The 12,849-nt window shown below is 36.1% G+C and overlaps 1 protein-coding gene across 1 annotated transcript in view; it reads left to right on the plus strand.

The window, feature by feature from the left end:
* The window catches only part of rangap1a (RAN GTPase activating protein 1a), a 321,818-nt gene extending 309,347 nt beyond the window's left edge, over positions 1 to 12,471 (plus strand). Inside the window, exon 17 of the mRNA XM_052551056.1 lies at positions 12,462 to 12,471. The gene's annotated coding sequence lies outside the window, so the exon portion shown is untranslated. The remainder of the gene's footprint in view (positions 1 to 12,461) is intronic.
* The last annotated feature ends 378 nt before the right edge of the window (positions 12,472 to 12,849 follow it).

Raw genomic sequence — 12,849 nt, forward strand, 5'->3', positions numbered from 1 at the left:
TATTGGCATGATTGTTTATAATAAAATATTGACAAATCACCAAAACACATAATAAAACCAGTGTAGTAGTAGTAGTGTTGTAATAATTCATAATGTGTGTGATTATAAGTTGTGACATTTACATTTTGATGAATTGCAAGTCATTGGATGTCATGAGTCAATTTCAAATCAGTGTAAAGTTATCATTTGCAGCTCATCTTTGTAAGTACTTATGCCCTTGCTAAACTAACTAAGTATTAATGACACAAGGTTAATATCAGACATTATATTTCGGGTGAGATCAGTGAATCGGGCCACTCCACTTCCACTGTGTTTAAACAAGCAACGTATACAGTACTATGACTATACTATTTATATACCACACCTTTTTTTAATAGTTTAATAAATTATCTGCAGGAAATCTGATTGTCTGGTAATATTAGCTAGTGATCAAACCAGCAACAAAGGCAAAGTTAGTTGGGACAGTTTCTAAAATGTGCATCTGGTACAATGTTAGTATGTGAAGTATTTGAGTAATTTGCCACATATAAAATAAATATGAAGGTGTGACATTGATCAAGCCCATCAAAAAATCACTCCAGCCGAGCAAACAAAGTGTGTAACCCTGATAATGAAAGTACAGTGACCAAAAAAAGGCAAGAAAAACACGATGAACACAACGACATGATGCAGAACACATGAAGAGACAGAAACAGGTTTGACGTCTCTGTAAGATCTGTTCATGTCTACAAATCAGCACCATAATCAACAGACGTGTGCTTATAGCTGTGACTTCAGCATGTGAAGAAATCATTTTGACAAAGATTTGATCGTGACAGACCCTGGAGAGATTCCTTTCTATTTTTTGTTGTTAAAATTAATTTTGAGTGCACTTTGTCCAAATCTGAAAGAAAAAATCCCAACACAAATTCAATAAAGTTTTTCTAAATGTATTTTCTAAATCTGTAAAGTGAAGAAAGACTCACTCTTGTTGTTCAAAATGCTGTCTATGGCCTAGTGACGTAATTAAGTCATAACTTATGTGGAAAAAAAATCATTTTGACAGATTTGATGATGACTGACCCTGGAGAAACTCTGTGAGCTTCAAACACTAACAATAAATGGTAACACTTTAGAATAGGTAACACTTATCAACTATTAACTACGACATTTCTCTCAATGAATTCTTAATTTGCTGATTATTAATAGTTAGTAAGGTAGTTGTTAGGTTTAGGTGTTGGGTAAGATTAGGGATGTAGAATAAGCTCAAGTTGAATAAGACATTAATATGTTCTTAATTAGCACTAATACATGGCTCATATTCTAGTAATATGCATGCTAATAAGCAACTAATAGGTGTCACCTATTCTAAAGTGTTACCCAATAAAAGTCATGTGTCATGTGTTGTTTTGCTGTCAATAGATGTGTTCTCTCGTGTTCAGGTTGAATGCATTTTTTTTTAATGTCATCCTAAAGAAATCTTGATGCTCCTGTCTGACTCGGTGAACAAGACGATCAGGAACCGTTCCACCCTCTTCAAACATTTACCAGCAGCAGGTCTTTGTGATTCTCGTGATGAAAATGAAAGTGAAAGTAAAGTTTTGATTGCCCCAGGTGTGTGCTTGAATCTCTGATGCAGAACGAAGCCCGGAGTCACTTCAGACACAGCAGAGCAACTCAACGACCAGAAGAATACACACACTTTTATACATTACAGGATATGTTCAGAAATAACCAAATTATATTAACCCTTTCTACAGTTTGATTGGTTACATCATCACTGAAGTCCAGAACAATCCTGTGATTTTTGTGAAACATTGATTCATTGTCTTGGCCTCTTAAATACGACACATTTGTTCCAGTTCTCTATGAAGCGTTTTGTTTCCTAAAAGCATAAACACAGGACATCTCAAAATTTCAGATTACAACATAGGAATGTAAAATAAAATGGGAATGAAGCAAAATTAATATTTTAATAATTTCATATTCCTTCTATTACCACTCTTTTGAAGAAAACATGTCATTTTCTGTCAACTTCCGCCACAAGATGAAGCCTTTTCACGTCTTAGAAAGACTAACAAGATATACACACTCACATGAGACTAAATAAAGTGCATGTGTGCAAACATATCAGCTTCGGACAGAAATACATACACTGAAGTTTAATTTAAGTCTCAGTGAAGGACAATAATTAATAGACTTGTCACAGCTCTGGTGTGAAGAAAGAGCAAAACTGCTGCAATGTAATGATGAATGACATCCAGCATTTCACAGTGACTCAAAGACGTGTGCGGTGAGTAACAACAGCTTTCCACAGTCACCTGCAAAACTTGTACAGCGACAAAAGATCGTCTTGTTCTTTATACAAGCAATGACTATGAACATGAAACACATTTCTGAGCATAAATGCAATTATACAAAAGTAGATATTGCAATATGAATAATAATAAGATGATTTGTTTGCTATCTTTTTTTCATTACTCTAGGGAACTAAGGAACACATATTCTCACAACAGCTAGACAGGTGAGTATGAACGCCGGAGGAGGAGGAGGATGCATCATCATGACGCCCTGAACTTAATAAAGAGCATCGCACCTGAAACACTCCTCAATCATCATCATCATCATCTACTGAAGAACAGATATGAATAACTCTCGGTGTTGAACGCTGACAACAGAAACACAGCTGATATTTCTGTATGAGACAGTGTGTGAAAACTAAACAGAAAGGTTACTGGATCTTTATAATACTGAACACTGAAGTTCACGTGGTTTTCTGTGTTTCTGGAGGACAGACAAGGATAGGTAAGGAATATATTTCAGTCCTCTGGACTATAAAAACTACCATTGTTCAATTTTATACATAATATATATGACTGAACAGCTTCACAAGAAAAATAAATACTTAAAAGCTTTAAAAGTCTTTAAAAAAAGAGTATTATTAAAATATTATTATTAATAATAATAAACAGATACAATGTCTATGTTACAGAGGTTTGATAATGTAAATAAACACATTGTCACATCATCCATATGGGCATTTCTGCAGGAAGTTATGTCATCAATATAAAACGTCTCAAATGTTGATCAGTAAGTGAGCAACGTCACACGATCCCATTTTCTCTTGGTTTTTCTTTTCATAACAAATGTTAACAGTATTAATAGCAACTAGAGAAAACAAGATCCCAGCAAAAAGCAAACAAAAATCACTAATTAATTATTCAATATGTTAATAATTCTTCATTATGTTAATTCACCCTGACTGTTAATTCATTCTCAGTACAAATTGTTGTAGATGTCAGACAGAAATAAAGCGTGAAGCTGATGATGCTGTTTGTGGAGTTGTTTAATCATCCTCTGCTCAGATCTCAGTATTTTATTTCACTTGATTTCATCTAAGACTGTGTTTGGGAGTCACTTGTATTTCTTGTGTTTCTCTTTCCTTTAGTGATTCTGCTTGTTAACAGCAGCTGTTCATCACTAATGCTCAATCAGCACTTCATTAAACACTTGAGGATCTAATTAACCTCAAGACTGTGTTCTAGATATTTTTAGGTCACAGTTAAGTTTAGGTTTATAGTTTTCACTAACTATTAACTATGACTTTTGTCTCAATAAACTCCTAATTTGCTGCTTATTAATAGTTATTAAGGTAGTTGTTAAGTTTAGGTTTGGGATAGAAATAAGGATCTAAAATATGGTCATGCAGAAAAGCCATTAATAGTGCTTTATAAGTACTAATAAACAACCAATATGCTAGTAATATGCATCGTCCCCATCAACTTTACCCATTTTAACATAACTAGTCCTAATCAACATTACAAGTCAACTTTTAATCCACAAGCTTTAATACTTATCTAAAACTATTACAAGTGTCACATGCTGGCTTGACTTGATGCAGATAAAAACACATTTAATAAATGAGACTGCTCATGAAGCGAACACAATATATAATGTAATGTATCACAACGAGATAGGGTGAAGGATACAAGGTAACAAGGAAACAGGAACTAAAAGCACAGAAACTGAACACAGATTGCTTACACTCGTCTGGTATGAAAGTGACAGCTGACTGACACAAGACATTTCAAGACTTCAGATCAGAACAGAAGCTTATCATTTGTGTGACATAGTGATCAAACATAAATGATCAATAATTATACAAATATACAACCACCTCTCTTTTAAATGAAACATTTCACTGTCTATGAACAACTGCTTCAGTGTTACTTTTACTTTTTAACAGCAGGTTTTGCAGAATTACTTCCTTCTTAATAAAGTATTCGAGTTGGCATGACTGACTTTAGTTTTTATTAAAACAATGTTCTTAGTAAAAAACTACAACAAAACAAACTGAGTTAGCTCTGTTTGCATAAATAAGAGCACATTACAGTAAAAGTATTTTTTGAATATGTGTGTTTGTTGTGTTCAGAGCAGAACAGAACTGACATAAAATCAGAGCAGCAGACGTTTCTGTTTATCAGATCACAAACCTGTTGATGTGAGTATTTCTTTCTGTCTCTACTGAATGGACGTAATATCTGAATTAAGCAGAATTTAGTTTTTTCTCACCAGAAGTGTTCACATTATTTTATCCAGGAAGAAGAGAAGATCTTTGAAGACGTTGAAGAAGTAATTACAGCAGATTTGGTCAAAAGTGCTTCATTCCTGAACTTTGTTCCTAAGCCACACATCACAATGGCGTTATTAACATGTTTACAAAAGCAACTTCCTGAATCTGATAGAAATAATAAAACCACTCTTGAGAAAGGGGGAAATCCACCTGATGTCACTTTAGATGACATAGCTAAAGATTTGTTATCATTTTTAAATGGGATTAAGAGCTTATGTGACGCTAGAAACGATATTGAAGAGAAATGTGACATTAAAAATGAGTATGGTGATTACTGGTCAGCTGATGATATCAAACGAGCTTGGGGAAAAACACAAAGAATGGATAAAAGATCCGATAAAAGAAAACAGTGGGCTCATGTGATAACTTTGCAGATGTTAAAAAGATTGGTTTATGATGGCTGTAAACAAAATCCAGCACAGGAGGATCATGATGATACAACGACTGAAACTAAGAAATCTTGTGAAAAAACACCAAGAATGAAAGAAAACAAGGATACCATAGTTAACAGTTGTGAGCAGCAGAAAAGCATTGACAACCATGAAAAGTTGAATTTCACAGATAAGCCAAACCAAATGAAAGCTGAAATAGAGTATGGGGGAGGGGAAGATGGTCTTTGGTCAACTGTTGATGTTAATCAAGCTCGTGGAAAAGCAGAAAGCATGAAACGAAACTCAGAAGACAGATCAACTCAAAGTAGTGATGAACTGGAGACAGTGGAAGCTGCTGGAGAAGATAGAAAGGGTTCTGGAGCAAATCCCAAATCATCCAAAAGTGGTCTCAATCAAACAAGTAGTGCCAGTCAGGGCCGGTCTGGGACAGGACTTCCTGCTGGGAGAAAGGACACTAGGAAAGATCCCGGTGCTCCCGATGAGCAGTCCAGAACTGATGACAGAGCATCAAAAAGTGAAGAAGCACAGAACCATCCAGAAGATGAATCCATCTACATATGTATCCCAGTCACAGAAATGTTAGGCACTGAACATGCACCTGCAGAAGATGATTATGTTGAAAATAACAACTCTCGCTATAAATTAATAGATGGACGTCCATCTGCTACGGATATAAGACAAAGAAAATCTTACACCATGTCATTCAGCAACACAACCAATAATGCTGAATGGGTGTATGAGGTACTGAACAGGGGAACTTTAAAGGTCAAATGTAAAAAGCTAAAACCATTAGGAAATGTCTATCACAAAGGTCATCTGGCTGCAGCTGCCAATCACGGGTGGTGTCAGGAAGCATATAATGACACTTATTTGTTCAGCAACATTATACCACAGCATAAGAAATTAAACCAGGGCCTGTGGAAGAAACTGGAGAATTACTGTAGAAGGCTACATAAAAACAGGAAGTGCAATGTCCATGTGTACACTGGACCACTTTACCTGCCAGAAGAAAACGAGGAGTATGTTCCTAAGGTTAGCTCAAATGAAATGGAAGGGAAAGTAATCCCAACTCACCTCTTTAAGGTGATAATTGTGGAGAATAAGGATGGGACAGTAGAAAAGCCAGAATGCTATGTGATGCCCAATAAAGAACCAAATTCTAAAAACTTGGATGACTACAAAAAATATATTGAATATATCGAAGAGGCTTCTGGGCTGACCTTCATACAGCATCATCCCAATGCAAACATGAGAGACTGTATAAAGACGGTGACATTTAGGGAAGAAGCTGGAAATCGAGAGACAATTAATGTTGATATTAGGCAAGTTTCCATTACCCTTCAAAATGTGCAAATTGAAATTGCGAATTGAAAATACACCTAATAGAAATGCTCAATTTCGCAAAAACGCCCATATATGGCAAAAAAAAGTTTTTACGCTCACATGATGTGGATTTTCAGCCAACGCACATAATTGGGAATAATTCCCAAAACTGCAATGGAAAGTTTTTTTTTTTTTTTTTTGCATTTACAGGTCACATGGCGTATGTAAAAATGAATACGATCATTCTTCAGTGTACTATAACCTCCAAGAAACACTTCATACGTGGCTGCTCTTCAGTATAAGGGGCTTTCACTAACATTAAAGCTTAGACATTTTACACTACACACATCTGCGGTGGACACTGAAGCTGATTGTGGCTACTCTAGTCAATGCTTGTGTTTATTCTAGACACACGACACACGTTTCTGAAGTGGCTCTCTACTTCTGTAAAGATACACGCAACGCCAAAGTTTTGTGCAAATCTGTAATGGAAACACACCTACTGATGTCAGAACTTATAGTGAAAATAAGCTCATTACTGATAACGATGCTGACGTGTGCACAGAAACACAGTGATTTGTGTTTATGAGTGTCTTTGGCAAACTGATCATTTGTAAAGATGAAAAGATGAAAAGTTAATTTGACCAAGTCTGCAACTGTCTCATTATTAATTAATAATCCCATACTGTGTGCTTATATAGATGCACACCATGCTTTCAGAATTGTTTCTCATGAACCTGAAAATCTTTGATCTCAGTGCTTACACTTAAATGCTTGAAATTTGTTTTATAGACAAACATTATTCTTATGCTTAACATATTATTATACAATATGCATTTCTTTACATAAACTTTATTTGTATTTTAATGTACTGTTATATTGCTATATTAACAAACATACATATTCTTGTCATATCTAATCTAGTAATACTGCGTTTGTGCTTAATAATTAAATTTCATTCATTTATAACAAAATTATATATTATTACCATTGAAAAGATTGTATAATTGCATAACATGGTGTACTGTCAGAGAATAAAGCATGACTCTAATGTTTAAATGATGAACAAACCTTAAATCACTTGTAGTTTTGTTGTGCTTAAATCATTGTGTATATCAAGAATCTCAATGATGTTTTAATGTTGTTTTAATCCACTAGATATATTTTAATGAAAGTATTCATATTTCATATCAGTCATGATGTCTCTTTTAAATGAATGAATAAGAATGCATGTAGAAACATGAGAGAATTTGCTGTTTTGTGTTTATTTCCAGAGTGGAATTAAAATCCTAATGTCTAATCAAACACATGAATGTATGGTGCCCGTCTGGTGGCTTGTTCGGTTTACTTAGTTATGTCGTTGCCACTACATAATAACTTGTAGAAACATCATATTATGTCGTGTCATCATATTATGTCGTGACAATAAAAGTGACTTGACTTGATATGTGAGGTGCAAATGATTAAGCAACCATCTTGAAAAGAAGAACTGTTCACCCAAAATAAACATTAGGTTTGCTGTCATGCTTTCTGAGTACTTGTCAGTAATCTGATGGATTCAGTACCATGGACAGTGATAGTTCTTCAGGACTGTAAACATAATTCGATCCACCTGAATTATAATATTGTGAAAGTTTAATAACTTAGCTATTAAACTAAGACATAGAACAGGAACACATAAATGTTTAGCCATTTTCTTTTCATCCAACACTTGGAAAACACTGTTAAGTTATTATCACACTTAAAACCAGAAAAACCGAGGTGAATAAAACAGCAAGAGATTTTTTGTCTGCTTTGGAGCAGATGGGCTATGCTTTCAAAACCTATTGAAATCAATCATGTGTCATTGTTAAAACCAACACAGTTCTTGTTCATTTTGAGACAAATAAATAAATATAAAAAAATGTAGAATGAAGTGCAGGAGATTACACATGATTTTCCACTAAAATACCAAATTTAAGTTCATGTAGGATATATGTTAATCTACAGCTTTAGAAGATATAATGTGGGTGTTATTTGCTGGTACATCTGTCATATACACCACAATCAGTGACATTACTTGGCCATTTTTATCAATTGTCAAAAATGTAGTAGGTTGACAATAATGTTGCTGAATATCATTTGCAAAAATCTACTTTATTGCACATGTGATTAAATAGTTATTGAACACCGAAGTCCGAATGTGCGAATATAAAACCAACTTTACTGCAGTACGCGTGCAGTGTTGTGTAATATTCGTTTCCTGTGAAAAACTGTTCCCGTGGGTGGAGTTACATGAATATTCATTAGTTCCCTTGTTGTGGGCGTGTTCTTGAAACTACGTGCAAATGAATGGAACTGAAAATATCAGCGTACGCTCATCAAATCGCTTCTTGTTTAATGGATTATTTTGTATAGGCATTTATATAAATGAAACAGGATGGCTAGTTTCTAGCTGTATTTATTAAACAGATAGGTTTTATTTGTTTTAAGCATTGTGAACACACTGCAGTAATAGTCACCAGTAGCATAACTATAGGCTAATCAAACTATTCAAACAGCAATTAGCCTAATGTCCCACAAATGAAATCTATACAAAGCTAACTATATTACCCAAGATTAGCATAGATTATTCGCTTATTGTTTTGCTGTGTGCCTGTAATCAATCAAGCAAAACAGCTTACAGACGATTTATCATATTACACAAACTGCAATGCTTTGACACTGCTGCAATGCTTCAGTGCTTAACATTGACATTTCATTGCCTATTCAAAATAATCCATTAAACAAGCAGCGATCTGATTCAGTTCCATTCATTTGTGTGTTGTTTCAAGAACACGCCCACAACAAGGGAACTAATGAATATTCATGTAACTCCACCCACAGGAACAGTTTTTCACAGGAAACGAATATTACACAACACAGAACCTCGGTGACCTCATCGCTGGCTACAGCCATGCCTGGGGGTAAGAAGATAAACATCTAATTTCCTTTATTGGGTGAACTATCACTTTAAGCCACTTGTGACGATTGCAGGAACCAGACTTGAAAGTGAAAGTGACGTGACATTCAGCGAAGTATGGTGACCCATACTCAGAATTCATGCTCTGCTTTTAACCCATCCGAAGTGCACACACACAGAGCAGTGAACACACACACACACACTGTGAGCACACACCCGGAGCAGTGGGCAGCCATTTATGCTGCGGCGCCCGGGGAGCAGTTGGGGGTTCGATGCCTTGCTCAAGGGCACCTAAGTCGTGGTATTGAAGGTGGAGAGAGAGCTGTTCATGCACTCCCCCCACCCACAATTCCTGCCAGCCCGAGACTAGAACCCACAACCCTTCGATTGGGAGTCCAACCCTCTAACCATTAGCAGGAGCAGTAGCTCACACTCACTGGAAACCTGGAAATATCAGGGAATTAGAAAATAGTGACACCCAGGCCTGGAAAAGCCAGAGAAAAAAGTTATGTATTATATTTATTGTTGATGTTTTTTATTCATTACACTCTTTTCTACAATGCTAACTGAAGCGTTACATTGCACTGGATTAAAACTAGTAGAAAATAAATCATGTTAATCCCTGCCTATTTTGAGGCTAATACTGAAATGTGATCTCTTTGCTAATTTTCACATATAATTATATATATATATATATATAACTTTTTTAGGAGGGTAAGAAGCTTAATTTTCCTCTTGACCACAGATTGTGACTAAACGTCATGAACGTCACAAATTTTGGGGACAAATTTGTAAGTGAGCTAAACTTGAAAAAACCTCCAAGAACACCTGTGTTTGTAAAAACAACACATATTCTGTCTCAGTGTCATTCAGTCATTCAGGACTTTGTTTTCATTTGCACTTTTCCTAGCCTGTGTTTGTTGCCATGGTTTCTAAATGGATTAGTCAGCCCATTCAGCTGTGTCTTAATTAGTTACAAGGAAACCAAATGTGTGTAAATGTAATGTTTTTTTTTATTAGTTGTTATTTAAGATGTTATTCAATAATTCCACAACCTAACATCTATACTGTAAACAGCTTCATAAGTCATCACAACCTAAAACTGAGTGTAATAATACAACTCTGCTATAGTTGTTATATTGTCATGTTATATTATTATAATGTTTTCCTGTTAAAAAGTATTGAACTGCCTTTCCACCTTCTGTAACTATAGCCTGAGTTTCTTAATCATTGTGAAACATTCCATTTCAGTAAATTTATTTTTTAGTTTAGCATTTTAGTAATGTACATTACCTTACATTACATTAGTAATGTGCCACTACAACTGAATTTTTCCATTTCAATATTTAATTCAGAATACAACATAGATGACATATAAAATGTTTAAACTGCGAAAATGTATCATTTTAAGGGAAAAATAAGTTGATTTTAAATTTCATGGCATCAACACGTCTCAAAAAAGTTGGGACAAGGTCATTTTTACCACTGTGTGACATCCCCTCTTCTTTTTATAACAGTCTGCAAGCATCTGGGGACTGAGGAGAGGAATGAGATGTCCGCGACGACGCAAGTCTTGTAAAACTGCAAACAGCAGCGTACTTGATAACTTCAGTCAGCTCGTCTTGGCTACTGTAATTTTCCTCACAGTATATTTACAATAAAACGAAATATGATATCAAATGCCACTGCCTCTTTTCGCTTTCATTTAAACATAATAACAGCTTCAGAAATGTACTTAGTTCAGGGATATGTGTATATTTATATACACAGCCATTACAATGAAATGTTATATCAATTGACTTTTTATTTTCATTTAAACATATAGATAAATTGAATACAGACAAAAGACTACCTGTTAGATTTACCCAGAACGAATTAGATTATATGTTTCACCACTAAAGAGACATCAGAGCCAGCGGCACATTTCACGAGGGCGATCTCAGATGACGACGTCTGATGACATCTCAGATGACGAGGGCGATCTCAGCCTCTGGGTGTGGGACGATTTGGATGTAGTCGATGGAATTCCTCCAGAAGCATGGGATCTAGGGTATCGTCCTTGGCCACTCAGGAACGCTCCTCTGGTCCATACCCCTCCCTGTCCACCAGGTACTTGGGCCAGGCACCTCGTCGCCATGAGTCCAGCATGTCAACTTGGTCAACGGATGGTTGATCAAGGATCTCCGGAGGAGGGGGTTCCTATGGTCCTGGGGCATCTGGAGTGGCAGGAGAGAAGGGTTTTAGTAGGGACACATAGAAAGAGGGGTGAATGCAGTAACTGGGGGGTAGGTGTAACCTTTATGTGACTTCGTTGATCTGCTTCTCGACCATGAACAGACCAATGTAGTGGGGATTCAACTTCCTGAATTGCTGATGGAGAAGCAGATCCAGGGTTGAAAGCCATACCTCTCCTGGATGGTAAACTGGACTGCCGACACATCGAGCATCCGCGAAGGCCTTGTGTCTCTGTATGGCGTGCTGGAGGTGGATGTGAGTTGAGTCCCACACTCTACAGCAAAATATAGAGAGCTTTGGTGATAACTAAGTGGATATTTAATTACAGCAATATTAATTTCAAATAGAAATGGAAATAACATAAAAAGTGGAAAAAGTTGATCAGAAACATACATTTACACACAAACTGACCACTGACCACAACTTTCACACACCATCTTTATTTTTTGGTTTAACTGTCGCAGAATGGAATGCACAGGATTGTGGGATAACATAAACAGCGAAGGATACATCTAATGCTGCCTTCAAATATCGGCCAGATGAAGGCATCTCAGGAGAGAAGAAGTGAAGCTAACATTGAATTCGGACGTGCCTTGATGCCTTCCTGCCTTGAAATGCGTCCTCCGAAGGCAGCTTTTTTCAGTTTTCGGATGCAGCCATTGATCCAGGTCCTGTCATGATGAGCAGAGGCTTGCGAGTGGATCGTTTCTTTTTATTCAATAGAATTAACTCATGCATGTTTTCGTTTTATTTACTTTATTAACAAATGTATATGTGTATTAGCAGTATTTGATCAAGTTAAAGAAGTTGTTACCATGAACATCTGCTGTTTATTTCTCAGAATTGCTGTAATATAGTGATATTTTAGCGATTGTTTGTATTTTTAGTGGGCTTATTTTGGAGAAAATCCAGGGCCATTTTTCACTCCCAGTCCGTCCCTGAAGCTGGCCTACTTGTTTGTGCTTAAGCATTTTGGGTGGGAATCGGCAATGACTTGCACATTCAGTTTTGTTGTTTGTGACAACAATCACAATCACAATCTTCAATGTGGTTCACTGGAGAAAATACATGATTAAACCTCACTGTGAGAATCTCAGATTTTTCAACTAACAACACAATTATATGCAAAACACAAAAATCTAACAGGAATTAATATTATGAAAAATGTGATTGCAAATATTTGCTTTTGAGATGTGTTTGTTTTTTCAGGGTTGCCAACTCTCACGCATCTGGCGTGACACTCACGCTTGGACTTCAGCGTGAGATTGATGCTGAAATCGTGAGTGTCACGCCAGATGCGTGAGAGGTGGCAACCCTGGCTTTTTGCAAGAGATGTGGCATATTTC

The sequence above is a fragment of the Carassius gibelio genome, chromosome B3 (assembly GCF_023724105.1).
Source record: "Carassius gibelio isolate Cgi1373 ecotype wild population from Czech Republic chromosome B3, carGib1.2-hapl.c, whole genome shotgun sequence".
NCBI lineage: Eukaryota > Metazoa > Chordata > Actinopteri > Cypriniformes > Cyprinidae > Carassius > Carassius gibelio.